This window comes from Meleagris gallopavo, chromosome 10 (genome assembly GCF_905368555.1).
Source record: "Meleagris gallopavo chromosome 10, MGAL_WU_HG_1.1, whole genome shotgun sequence".
Classification (NCBI taxonomy): domain Eukaryota; kingdom Metazoa; phylum Chordata; class Aves; order Galliformes; family Phasianidae; genus Meleagris; species Meleagris gallopavo.
This window is the reverse complement of record NC_139413.1, coordinates 17,091,045-17,104,910: the sequence shown is the minus strand read 5'-3', so window position 1 is coordinate 17,104,910 and position 13,866 is coordinate 17,091,045. Positions and strand designations below refer to the sequence as shown.

The 13,866-nt window shown below is 36.7% G+C and overlaps 1 protein-coding gene across 1 annotated transcript in view; it reads left to right on the top strand.

Moving 5' to 3' along the window:
* The window catches only part of ADGRL2 (adhesion G protein-coupled receptor L2), a 378,308-nt gene that overhangs the window by 181,492 nt on the left and 182,950 nt on the right, over positions 1-13,866 (top strand). The window lies entirely within an intron of this gene.

Here is a 13,866-nt window from a genome sequence, read left to right as displayed (position 1 = left end):
GTAGTATAACAGAGCAGAGTATAAAGGAGCTTACTTTGTATGTGTCTGAAAATTTGCTGATTTTTTTTTTTCCTTCTTTCTTTTTCTGTTGTTCCTGGAAGAATGTTTTTCATTTGTAAAACATTAACATTTGTCAGGATTATTTCCAGCCACACAGAAAAATGTTCCTTTGTGTATTTTGATTATTTAAAGCAATTTTGTTTCTGTAATGCGTATGTGCATCCAGCACAGCATGTTCACTGCTGTGAATGAATATGTGGGGAATGCTGTTAATTTCCTCGTGTGCATGTACAGGAATGCTTTTGTTGTCGACTGCACATGTTGAGATGGATTTGCTTTGTCTTTCCTTTCACATTCTTTATTTAATGCAGACTTCTTTACATTCGAAAAGTAATAATTTTTATAGATTACAAAATTGACCACATACTATATATGCTAGACACAATTATGGTTTGGGCATTCCTTGGACCCTCAAAATAATTCCAGAGTGTTATGTTAGGCATCTTCCCACCATGCTTAGAGCACTGGTTCCTTAAGAAGGATATCTAAGCTGAGCAGATTGTACATAGAAGGTTTTCCTTGGTTTATAGTGAGGAAATGTACTGATCCTCTACAAAAAATCTTTGATGGCTTGATGAGTTTAAGAAGGCTCTTCATCCAAATCTTTCCCCTAAAACACAATTTTTTTCTGAATGCAGCAGATTCTGCTACGTAGCCAGCAAGAAGTGTTCAGGGAGGTCCACACTGTGCTTCAAAGCTGCCCTCCCTGTGGAGCCAGGGGCTGATAGCCTGAAAAGAGGGGGCAGAGACAGGATGGGTGAGATGATGTGCATCCCCCCATGACTGTGTTTTCACTCACCAAGCTTCAAGGATGGCTTGAAAGCATCATGTTGAGAGGATTATGTGCTTCAGCCTGCCTTACCTTTGAGCATTTGTCTGATTTTAAACACATAAATAGTTTCACTGACTTCACTGGGATTATTCTTACACATAATTTTAAATATGTATTCAAGTGATTTACTAAATTGTGTTCACAGAAATCATCGAAGGAAGCATTAACATTGAATGTGATGGGCCAGCTGGAGATCAACTGTTCAGTCCATCTCTTTTCTCTCAAAACCATTAGATCTATTCTTTTCCAATTTAAGGAAAAATCCTAGTTTCTTACATCTTCCCCTGTATGGATTTTTTTGCATTTTTTCTTCAGAAGGGATTCTTCCAACAGCCCTCATGACCTGTCTTAGCTGTGAGGATACACTGTGCTGTGGTTTCAGCTCAAGTTTCATCAAATAGTTTGTCATAATTATACTGTTCCTCGATGTGTATTTCAAGCAAACTCATGTATTAAAAAAAAAAAAAAAAAAAGACACTTTTCCTGTTGTTTTCAAGAGATTTCAGTGGAACCCAGTGCTGAATAAATAATTGGCAGTACAGAAACACAAAAAAATATATTTTTCTTTTCTGAAACACAAGTCAGGCATAGGACTACAAAGGGGATAACTATGATTTAGAAACCTACAACTTAGTGTTTAATGGATGTGGCACATTCCTTGCTGTGAAATGTTATAAATCACTCATTGAAAGTAAACAACAGAATATTTGAAGGGCATGTTGGCAAGGGTTTTGTGTGGTTCAGAGGTTACATGGAAACAATGACCACCTGAAGACAGTATTATATCTGTGACAAAGAGCAACTCCACTCTGACCATTTCCTAAACAGCAAAAAGGGGGGCTTTTTATTGTTCCATTGCTTCTGCTGTATCTTGGATATATTCTTATTTCTTCTAGTAAGATGAAATAAGATTTTCCACTCCTTTTCCTTCATTCTTAATTAGAAGCATTTTTCCACCCTGCTTTTTAGTCTATCAGACATGAAGGCTCTTCACTGCATTTGAATATAGTGTTACGTGAACTGGCGACTCCCAGAAGACTTGATTCTGACATCTTTTTTCCTGTAGAGATTGATTTTGATACTGACTTTACCCATCCTGTGTCATTTTTTCTTCTCAATAATTGTATTGAAATCAGTGGGACTATTCATATTAGTAACTGCTCATCATGTAATGATGTTCAGAGCATGGCCCAGGAGAACTAATTGATGGCTAGTATGTTAGCCTGCATGAATATAGGTAGCTAAATCTGGTCTATTGAGTAGTTAGCTTAATAGCACTTTCCAGAGTAATTACAGCTTAGAATAATGTAGGCAGAACCAGATCCTAACATGTTTTCTGACTCTGTTGCTTCTCACGTTCTTTTTTTCCCCCTGAAGATAGCATTTGGCAAAATGTTTCCCTAGAAAAAGAAAGGTATATGATTATAACCAAATGAGCCATTTGGAACTAGAAAAAAAGACAACACAAATCAGATTTGTTTATAGCTAGTTTTTGCCTTTCTTTGTTTCAGAAAAGTCTACTGAATCTACTCTTAAATGGCGCAATATGACCAATGTCATCTTATAGTCTACCAATAAGAATAGCTTTTTCTCAGATTTTACTTTCTGTAGCTTCTCAATGTTTTTCATTAAACAAGAGAACTTGTAAATTTAATTCATTAATTGACATTTTAACTTCATCAGTCATCATAATGAACTTTAATAGCTAGGTGTTCACATTACACACACTGTTGTGGTTCAGATCTTGGTTGATTCCTTTTTTGAAAGACTTTTGAAACAATCATTGCTTTTTATGTTGTTTATATGCATTGTAGAGAAACTGTACTGCAAACATTATAAACAGAGCAATATCAATATTAGCTTGTTTTGCCTTGAATCTTGCTGCTGAATAGATACCTCTGTTGAGGTATCTGAGAACTTGACTGTCACTAATAAAAGATTGATATAGATTGGCACTGATACACAAAGGCATTTCATAGCTCTTAAGTAATACATGTGCATAATGATCTGTGCCCTCTTTGTTATACCTTTTGTCCTTTTACTATTTAAGCAGATTAGTGAACTTGGTGGCCTGAGCACTTTCAGTGCGATGATAGTCTTGTCACTACATCTTTTACATTGAGTGGCTTTCTTATCAGTTGCATTGAAAGGAAGGCAGCACTCAATAATGTCAGAGAATTTTTGACCTAAAAATGCCTAGTGTGTGCTTATGCGTGGTTGTCTAGACTTTTACACATATATGCATATTTTAATTTTTAATTAATAAAGAAATATAAAATTGAGGAAATATCAGAGTATTCATCCGAGTCTTAGTTCAAACATGCTATAATCTGAGTAAATATGAACATGTGAAATTCTGTATATTATGCAAAAGATCAGAGTAGAGATCATGGTAATGGCCCTTCTTGACCCCAGACTCTTCTTAATTAAAGCTCATAGATAATGATTGCTATGACATACTCACAGACAGTTGTTTAAAGCTGCTGAGTTGAAAATATTTGGCTGAGTCTTTGGTGAAAGTTGCCTTCAGGCAAACACATGGAAAATGATACAGTTTATTAGTGCTTAAACTGTGAAAAACTCTTGATAGTTGATGTTCACACATCACTAATAACCTGAAAAGCTATGGGTTTTAGACAGTGGTATTAAAAGCAAATTCCATGTGATACATTGCATGAGTGCCAATTCTATTCATACAAGGGTCCAAACGTCAAAAATGTATTTAATCAGCTTTCTGAATGTTCCTGTTCATTATTTTGCTGACTTGGAAACCTTGGAGTGTTTTGTATCCATTTCATTATCTCCAAAAAGCATGAATTGTAATGGAATTTACATAAAAATCCTGCTGGAGAGTGGAGTCTTTACCGCACAGTCAGCTGCCCCTGCTAATCCAATCTTCCCCAATGCAGTTGGCCTGGCGGTTGCCAAACTCTAACAGTGGGAATCTCCTTTGTTAAGAAAAGTATGAATTTGAGCTTTAAAATGAGCAGAAGTCTTTTCTATTACTCAGGATGCCTCCTCTTGCTGAGTTTACATGAGATGTCTAGCAGGAGGTGTTATTAAATAGCCTAAAAAATTAGGTAAAAAACCAATTATCTAGAAAAGCGACACAAAAAGCTTAAATAAATGAGCATTTGAATTTTCATTATTGAGTATCCATGGGACACCACACCACTATTTGAATTATTGTTATTAACCCTTTGCATAAAAAGGGATTTAATACTTTTAATCAGTTTTGAATTGCACTTTGAGAAAAGCACAAGTTGGGAATTTTAAAAAGTATCCTTCATTTCTTTCAGTGTTATTTCAGGGCTCTCATGTTTGCACTTATCTCAAAAGAGTTCTAACGTTGTATTAGATTTTTTGTGAATGTTGATTACATGGGCATTTCAGTCTCACCTTCATTCTTTATTTAGCTGAAATTCCTAATCACTTCAGTGGGTGGTAGACAGGACTCGAGTGTTCCTTTAAATGAATTTCAGCTTCTAAAAATTCTTGGGGTTTGAGTAATGTATTCTTGTTTATTTTTTTCCACTTTACAGATAAAATCTAGAGAGCATTCATCATCACCTGGATAGAAGCAATTTAAAGCAGCTCACAGTTTAGGCTGGCACCCATTTCTGGAGCTTCAGCAAAACATCAAAATCAGAACACCAATAAATAAATTTAATAGTGATTTCCTGTGACCCTTGCAAAAAGGATTTACATTATGATATACATAGTGCTAGGGAATTCTTCCCAGATCAGTTTTTGCTTTATTGCCAAAAAACTAGCCAGCTTCCCCTGCCTCAGAAAAAATGCTTTTTTCAAATTAACATTAAGGAACCTATGCTCTTTTATTCTTCTGAAAATAAAGTTTTATAACACTTCAGTCTCCTATTTTATGCCAAAGGATCCTCTGTCACAGCCTATGCCTGGTCAGCAGGGCCTCCTGACTTTCCAGCTCAGCTTACTGTCCCAATTCTACTTTGTTTCCTTCTTATTTCAGTCTTTGTGCCAATTCTCTTCATATTTGTTTTCAGAAGGTGTTTTTTGTTATTGTTGTTGTCTGTTATTCTTCATTTTTTGTTATAATCCTCCTAAGAAGGATGTTCAATTTAAGTATTATCAAACAGTAAAAAACAGCCATTATGGCAGCACACTTATAAGCTTAGATGTTACTATGGTCACTACCTGAAATCCTCATTTAGTTTCCTTTGTTTTTACTAGGCTGTATTGATTGCTGCTGGAGGACCAGCCTTTCCAAGAGCAATCGCAGAGTAGTCTTATGGCTCTCACCCAAAACAGATTTGCCAAATAACAGCGTTAGAAACCACTGGAATTTCTAATAGCAAAGGCAATAGCAATGTCCAAGAACTGTACGCTTTGATTCTGCTCATTTAGACACTATGCCAAACTCCACACTCATTTAGAAAGAGATCTGAAACCTCTGACATCAATGGATTTACAAGGGCAGAGTTTACTCCCCACTAATGGCACTGATGAGAATGACATAGTATGAGAAGCTTTCTTTTACGTAAAAAAAAAAAAATCGGTTTCCAGACAAACATGATATCATTCCAGTTCAGACCTCTGTAGAAGACATATTGGCAGACTGCTGTAAAATTTGATGAATGCTTTTCTGTATATGATCTACCTTAATTTTTTTAAATATATGGATGTGTACAGAATTTGTTTCTCCATCAAAAAGGCATTCTTAAGAATAGTGTAAAACCTTTTTACAGAGGTTAATACAGGCTTGGCTCCTATCTGCTCATTTTCTGACATACTAGTTAGGTTTTCCGGGAAAAGGAATGAATGAAGCATACAGCAGGCCCCCTTGAACATTACTATAGAATTATTGCTTGGGAAAAACTCTGTTTGAAGAGTTGTGAAAGGATTCGCGATTGAGGAAAATATAATGAGGGAACCTTTAATATTTGTGTCTACATCTTTAGCTGGTGGAAAGGATGCAGATCCATTAAGCCAACGCAACTGTCCTAATTTGCACCAGCTGAGCTCCTGCTCCTTTGTTTGTGTAGCCTTTACGGCAACCCCTCCAAGGGAAAGCAAACATTCATTGTTCTTTCCTGGGTCACAGAAAAGTCAGTACAGAAGGATCCCAAAGTTTCCTTATCTCTCCTTTTTTCATTTGCACAACTAGCACTACTGATGCATAAGCTGTTTGAACATACAGTGCAGAACTGAATGCATTGCTTCTGAATGTACCTGACAGTGGTTGATGGATGAGTAATTTCCATGAGCAGAATTCATGTATCGTCATTGTTTCATGCAACATAATTCATGCTACATTAATTCAAAATGTGAAAATTAAAAAAAAAAACAAAAACAAAAACAGCATAATCTGAATCATAGTTCATTTCTGAGAAAACTAAAATCACCTTTTTCTGCTTAAGATTTGCTGCTTAATTATTTACTTCTTTTAACAGTCATTTCAGACCCTTCATTCTTTTATTGTCGTAGTATCACAGAACCTTTTCTCAATGATCTGCTTTTGCACTCAGAGTCAAGGCAATGGAATATTTGGATTCATGCAATGCTGTCTGCAAACAAGCTATCAGTGATTGAGAAATGATCATGGAGAGATAGATGATGGTGCCTTCATTTGCATTCTCATATATACACTCCTATTGCACATTAAGAGTTACATTGCTAGCTGTGATTTTATTATTTCCCATACAGATACTTGCTTGAATTCTCATAGGATGTTTTGTGTTCATTAGAATAAGAGTAGCTCTCTTGATTAAGTTGAAATCCATATCATGAAGGGTTTTGGAAGTTATTGAAAAAGATTTTTCAAAGCTGTTTTCCAGGAAACTATTAAGCAGCTCCTTCTCAAATGTTGATAGATATTTCCAGTCATCCAGCTTCTTTCAAAATTAATTAGGAGGTCAATACTTAGTCACCCCTTAATTAGTCAATACTAATTATAATGTAAGAAATATCACAGCGAAGCTGGAGTCCTAGGATCCATTCTCTGCTTTAGAGACTTTAGAACAACGTTTAGGACTCTGGCTGAGAAGTTGGTGCCGAATGTTTCTGGAGACAGTCTCCGATGGGCTTGCAAATCTCATTAAAATGCTGTAACCAGAATGAAATGTGGTTTGGAGTGATTTCCTTGTCCCTAATGGAAATCACCCGTTCCCAGGATATTGCTATCTCATTTTTGCCAGGGACAATATATCCCTAAGGCTTGCAGAACACTTGGGAGTGAGGGAAATGTTTGGCCTTTGAAATAGACAAGGTTGTGTCAAGAGTCAGTTATTTTGAAAGAAAAAAAAAAAATCCTTAGACTGAGAATCTTTATAAGTTTAAAACTTTCCCCTTTTCAAGTGGTACAAACTGAGCAGTGGGCTCTGCTTGGCTGTACATTCAGCATTCTACTCAACAACAAAGTATAAATATTTCCAGAAAACCTATTTCTATATTTATTTTCAGAGTGATGTCACTTCCTTTCTTTGTACAGCTGGCAAGAGGGGATTTTTTTTTTTTTTTTTTTATTACAGGACTGGAGTCCAAAGCAAACTCTATTTTCAGAGAATACAGGGACACAGCCTCTGTGCTTGCTCTGTCACCGCAGCAGTTTTCACTGCAAATGAAACAATAAAGGTTACTTTCCAGCTCTTCACCCAAATTTTCTGTTTTTTTGGTCTCATAAAGGCTAAAGAGCATATTTTTTGCTGGGATCCTCATGTGAAAACATTGACAGTCACTCACCAGGCAGACTCCAGTAACAATTAGTGTAAATTGTGCTGCTCCATCCAAGAACATTAATATTTTTAACAACTGTCTTTCTAAAAATAGCTCAACTTTATGAAGATCAAAGATGAACAGAAACATCTATTTCTCTGCTGTCTTTTCTAAAAAAAAGTCCTAGATTTAAATGTTTTCTTCAGCACACAAATACAATTCATGTAGTAAGTTTACCTACTCCTTTGATTCTGCTTTTATCACCATCATATTATAGAAATGTTTTACATTATATTCCCTTTTACTTACCCCCCAACACTTTACCCCCCTGAGAAGAGGTTCTTATGAGGCAAAGTGTTCAGCAGCATCCTACCCGTGGTTCAGCTTAAGGGTGCACTTCCCTGAAGGACCAAAATGCTACTTGCTTTATAAATATCTTCCCAGGCTCTTTCAGTTCGAAAGGCCAGTGCTGCTGGGGTTCAGTCACTGGTGGTTAAGCAACCTTTCCTGGCTGCCTACAGCAAACACTCAGCACTTTTACCTTCTCCTGCAGGAGACTGAGTACATTTGCTGCACAACAGACCCCCACACAGGAAAGAAGATATCTGGCACTGCTTTTGTACGCACAGAGCACATTTCCCCAGCCTTGGTTGCCTCATTATCAGTGTTCCTTAGAAACATCTTTTTTAAAATACAAAGATTTGCATCCTCTTCATTTATTTACAAGTAATGCTTAACTTGAGTGGTACAGCCATGGTTTTCAGAACAGGGCTTCTTATCCAGCCAAGTAAACTGATGCCTTAAGGAAGCAAAGTTGTTCTTCAAAATCACATATGCCTCCAGTAGCTCAGTCATGATGTAAGTCATAGAATTATAGAAGAGATTAAGTTGTAGGGGACCTTAAAGAACATCTAGTTTAAACCCTTCTGCCATGGGCAAAGTTGCCAGCACTACATGAGGTTGCCCAGGGCACCATCCAACCTGTCCTTGACCATCTCCAGGGATGAGCACCCACAGCTCTCTAGGCAGCGTGTGCCAGGGCCTCACTGCCCTCCTAAGTAAAGGATTTCTTCCTAACATCTAACCTAAATTTCCCCTCTTTCATTTTAAAGCCAGTGTGCTCCTATTACTTGCTCTCCACTTAACTATGTGGCCTCTCACTACTGATAATATGCATCTGAATTACATGGGCTGGGAAAACTGCTCCAGACAAGAAAGAAAACAGTATATCACACCTCCATCGCCTTGGGACATGGGGCAGGTCAAGGCAGGATTAGCAGCTGGCAACAGGTAATGCATCTTTTCACCAAGAAAGGTCAATTTAATGTGAGATCCCTATCAAAAACACTCTTTCAGTGCCCTAGAAATCTGGTTGAGAACTTAAGGATTTTGGTAGCTAGATTGCCCATTTTTAACATTTTACAGTGCTTTGAACTTGATTTCCTGGAGTCTTAGATAAAGATACCAGGTATCTTGGCTCCAGTAAGGGTTTTTTAGCACTTGAGTTGATATGAGAATTTTGTGTTGTGCTTTCCTTATTTTGTATATTGTAAAATTACACTTTTTGAGGTACTCTCATCATTAATGTCATTTTCTCTCAAATTCTTATGAATGTTATTTCGAAGCACATCAGATACTTTTGTTTTAATTATATATAATGGTAACTATAATTATTTAAAAAGGCATACCCTTGCAGACATGGCAAGCTCTTAAAAATCCTGGAAATCCTTAGAAAAGCGAGAAGACAATAAATAAAAATAACATCTGGGATAAATGTCAACCAATTTTAGAAAAATCATTTTGGTTCACTATATAAAAGTAAGCATTTTCATTGAGCCTGACATCTAAAGGAAAATAATTCCATTGATAAAGCTCTTTTAGATTGCTGAGGGCAGAGCCATCTAGTTTTCGGTAAATCTTCAGAACAGCCAATGAAAGCAGGGTCACGAGAAAAAAGAAGTAATCACTTCCATAATATAGAGAGTACTGAGTTCATATACTAGCAGTTCCCTGGATGTTAATTACAGAATCTTGAAGTCTATTCAGTATTAAATAAAGAATCAATTCAATGACCTGCGAACAGATGAAATATGAAAAGGCTTCTTAGTCTGTCTTTGTACACTGATGGAGGCACTTTCAATCAGTGGAAACCAGTACGTTCATTTACTTATTAGAAAGTTATTCAAAAAGAACTCCACTATGAACTGCCTATAGAACAAACTAATCTGACGTCTTTCCAGGGAAGGTGAACCTCTAATATAAGAAATATACATAATAAAAAAAATTTTGCTGATGTATTGATACACACTGATGCTATATGGCTACTAACAGTAAGGGTAAGAAAATTACAAGATTTTGTTGTTGATGCAACGTGTGTTATATCAGTTTGGGGAAAGGAAGGTGTGGGAGAGCATGTATGAAATAGAATAGAATCACAGAATATCCTCTTGGAATGGACCCACACGCATCAAATCCAAATCCTGATTGTATATCTGTGCTTGAGGGGAAGATAGATTAAATAAACGCAACAAAATCAAAACAAAAACAATAGCAACAGAAGTATGATTAGGAATAGCTGCTCTTAATGGCTAAAATAAAATATGCTCTGAAAATTGATGTATTTTGCTTGATATTTTCTGATATGAACTGAGTAAACTAGTTCAAAAATTATTCTTTGAGAGCAAAGACTTTTCAGTCTTCTTTCCTCTTTTTTTTCCTTACTCATGTGGTATTTCATAACTGTTTAGCTTGTGTATATTCAGAATAAATGCTTGTCGTTTCTCTGTCTTGAAAGGCTGCATTTTAATAGGAGATTTTTGAGGCATGTGCGTTTAATGAATGTTATTTTGTGCAGAATCATGAAAGGATGGAACTGATGTAAAGTCATTCTCTAATTGGCTAAGAGTTGCATTTATTCTCGAATGGAAATGTACTGCTAGGATTTTCTAAGCAAATTATCGCTCAGCAAACTACTGGAAAATGTTTGTGGGAATCTATCTTCAGTGTAGTGTTTACCAAGCTGATTGCTAGTAGTCAGAGCGAGCTTCATAGTGCTGCTTTGGTCTTTTGGCCCTGCAGGGTACTGCGGTATGAGCTGCATGGACTCTGCATGTATACCAACTTTTCTGTTTGTCATTATCTTCGCTTTCCACATTACATCTTTGTGTTGTCACTTCTGTTGTCAGGAAGGACTGTTTGATTCAGATTTCAAGAAGAGGGTGAGATTTTTATTTTTAAATGCTTGGCGCCCTTCCAAATGAATGGTTCTGTATTATAAGAGATTTTTATATATCTAGGACATTGTAGCATAAATCATAGCACTATATTGACATGTATGTGTATTTATACAACTGTATTCCAGTCCTGATCCCCAAACCAGGTCAGTCCAACGTCAGGCTTAGTGGCTGAATATTTAATTTATCTGCTAAAGAAAACATCAGTGGTTATCTGAGGGAAGTTGAGATAGTGAATATGTATACTATCTGTACAGCAGGATGAAAAGGGTTATATAAGTAACTTAGGTTAACATTACTGTTGTTAATTCAAAAGACTCTTTAAAACAATAGAAATTTCTATTTTAATTATGATATGCATGTACAATATTCCTTAATGCTGCACTTGTAACATAAATCCCCCCTACACACAAACATAAAAAAAAAAATAATGGCTGAACAGCACAACGTGTATAGTGCTTTGGGAGTCATTCATGCTTTGCTTCCTGCCTTCTTGGTGATGTTTGTTATGAGTTATTATTTGACTTACAGGACTTGCAGGGATCTAAGTGATCTAGATACTTTCTCAACACAGAAGAGCTTATATACCTTGTAATTGCCTATAATGTATTCCAATTTTGGTGTGCATTTGCAACTATGACATCTGGTTCTTTGCCAGACTTTTTGGGTGGCATTGCTCTACACTTAATTTTCAAAGTGTTGAGTGATACGGTCATGGAAAATGCTTCTTCTTTTTTTCCCCTTAAAAAAGGCAATCATATCGGAGATGTTAAAATTTATGCTAAGTCTATTCAGTGAAACATAAATAGTTGTCACTTGGAGAACTTGCTGTGCAAGGCATGATCCTGCAATCTGCTCTTGCAAGGAAGTCTCAGCACCCTCAGTGCTCAATAAGCTGGCTGATGCTCAGCACCTTGTAGGATCTGGCCTCAGAAAAAGAGAATGAAAGGACCCAATGCAAACTGGCAAACATTCAGTTGTTCCTTGTATAACTTTTCTTCTCTCTCAAAAGTAACAGTTCAAACAAAGGATTAATTCAGAAAGAAAAAAAAAAATAATTAAAATTGAAAGAAAATGAGCAAGGATGATCCGTGAAAAAGAATGTTAATAAGAGCATTTGAAGAGGCAAAGAAATTAGAGAGATGAAAAACCTGATTTTTCTTTTAAATAACATTAGGAAGGTTGTAGATGTTGTTTAATAATGTCCTTGAATATTTTGCAAGCGGCACAATCACTTCATGAGATGCCAATTGCTGAAATACAGAGTTGTGATTTAAAGTGACAATGTCACCTTAGTTCTAGTCTGAGTGATGGATTTTGTTTTGAAATGGGTTATATCAAACCTAACATGGAGAGATGTGTTTGAATTTGTTTTAATTTCAATTAAAATCGCTGTAGTTAAAAACACCACTCCCACAACTTTCTATTTTAATTTTTTATCTTCTAATGTGAATTCAGATGGGCAGTACAAGATCCAAACTTCTCATCCAGTCAGCCAAGACAGACAACCAAATTTCCCAACTTGTACAGATTAGCGTTGAACATTTCTTTCCTTTCTAACTTTTTCTGTATTTTTAAAATACAGAGGAAGCCTATCCTTAATAGCTTGCACCTGGTTTATGTGAAAAGCTCATGTGAAATCCTGTGAGACTGACTGCTATCACTTTATTTTCATTTTTTATTATGATAAAGTGTAAAAAAAGACAAGGTGGTGGAATAGGAAGACCTAAGTCTTTATTTCATTGTTTTTTAAGTAGCAGATTGCACAGTAAATCAACTTAATTTATGTGCCTAGTTTATTCTTAAATTCTCCAGATTCATTAAAGCCCTGGAACTGCAACCGCACAGCAGAAAATGACCTCTTTTCCTGGCTCTTTAATCCATTTTCAAGCTGCATACACCTCTTTGAATATGTGTTAAAGTAGTAGCCTCATTTGACAAGGAGATTTCATAAAGCTTTGAAGTGTATCATTAAAAGGGACACTGTCAATTTGAATTTTTTCAAGATGACCAATTTAAAAAAGAAAATCTTTCTTAATGTTGGAGAGTTTTTTTAATTCCTAGAAAATGTCCGCAAACTTTTTTGCTCTGTGAATGTTCAGCAGCATTATTTGGAAGGCTGAGGAATATTCCTAGCATTGTCATAGTAATTAATCTTGAACACTTTCGTATTCTCCCCACACACGCATCTTTGTGTCTAGCAGGAGCCCAGCCCAGTGCATCCAGTCTGCCTGAGGCCTGTGAATCCTCTTAGCTTTATGTTAAAACTTTGGAACAGGACTCCACTAGAACATTGCTTTGTCCTGATTTGGGGCACTGTGCTTATTTTCCCTCTCCGCCTGCTGTTTGGTGAGGTTTTCAGCTCTGATCTTTGCAGCGTGTCTCCAGCAGCCCCCTGCCTGCAGAGCTGCTCTGCCAACCACCCTTCCTGTCATGGGTCCTTGACAGACGAGCTATGCCAGATGTCGCTGCCACGGTTCTGGATATTTCTGCTCGCAGCTGTCCATCTTACAGCTCTGCTGGAAATTACTGTCAACCTACAGGGACGAGAGAGAGAAACATGTGCCTGTATGTTAACCACCTCCATTACATTGCCTGCTAATTGAAAGAGTCTTTGCCCTCATCTCCCAACCAGTCACTGGGATTGCAGTCTTGCAGTGGAGGGGCAGAACAGGCACTGGGAAGCAGTAGCAGCAAAAGCTGGGGCAGCTTTGCACTTCAGTACACGTGAACCAGAGGCACAAACTACCTGTGCTAAGTAAACAGGGAGAAAATTGAGTGAAAAGGGGTCTTTAATCTTTTTCAGCTACACTGCATGACAAGCTTCTAGATGAGAAAGTGGTTTTCGTTCTCCCAGTGTCCTTTTAAAATATATATATTTTTCCCAGTAAAGTTTTTAAACTGAGAATATTTTATCCAAGCGATTAAAGTTACTTTTTCCTCTTGCAAGTTGGGCACAGAATATTTAAACATCAGAGAGAGAAGGAAGCCAAGATATGATAATACCTGACAGTTTATGGGAATGTGTTTCAGATTACAAGCAAAGCATGT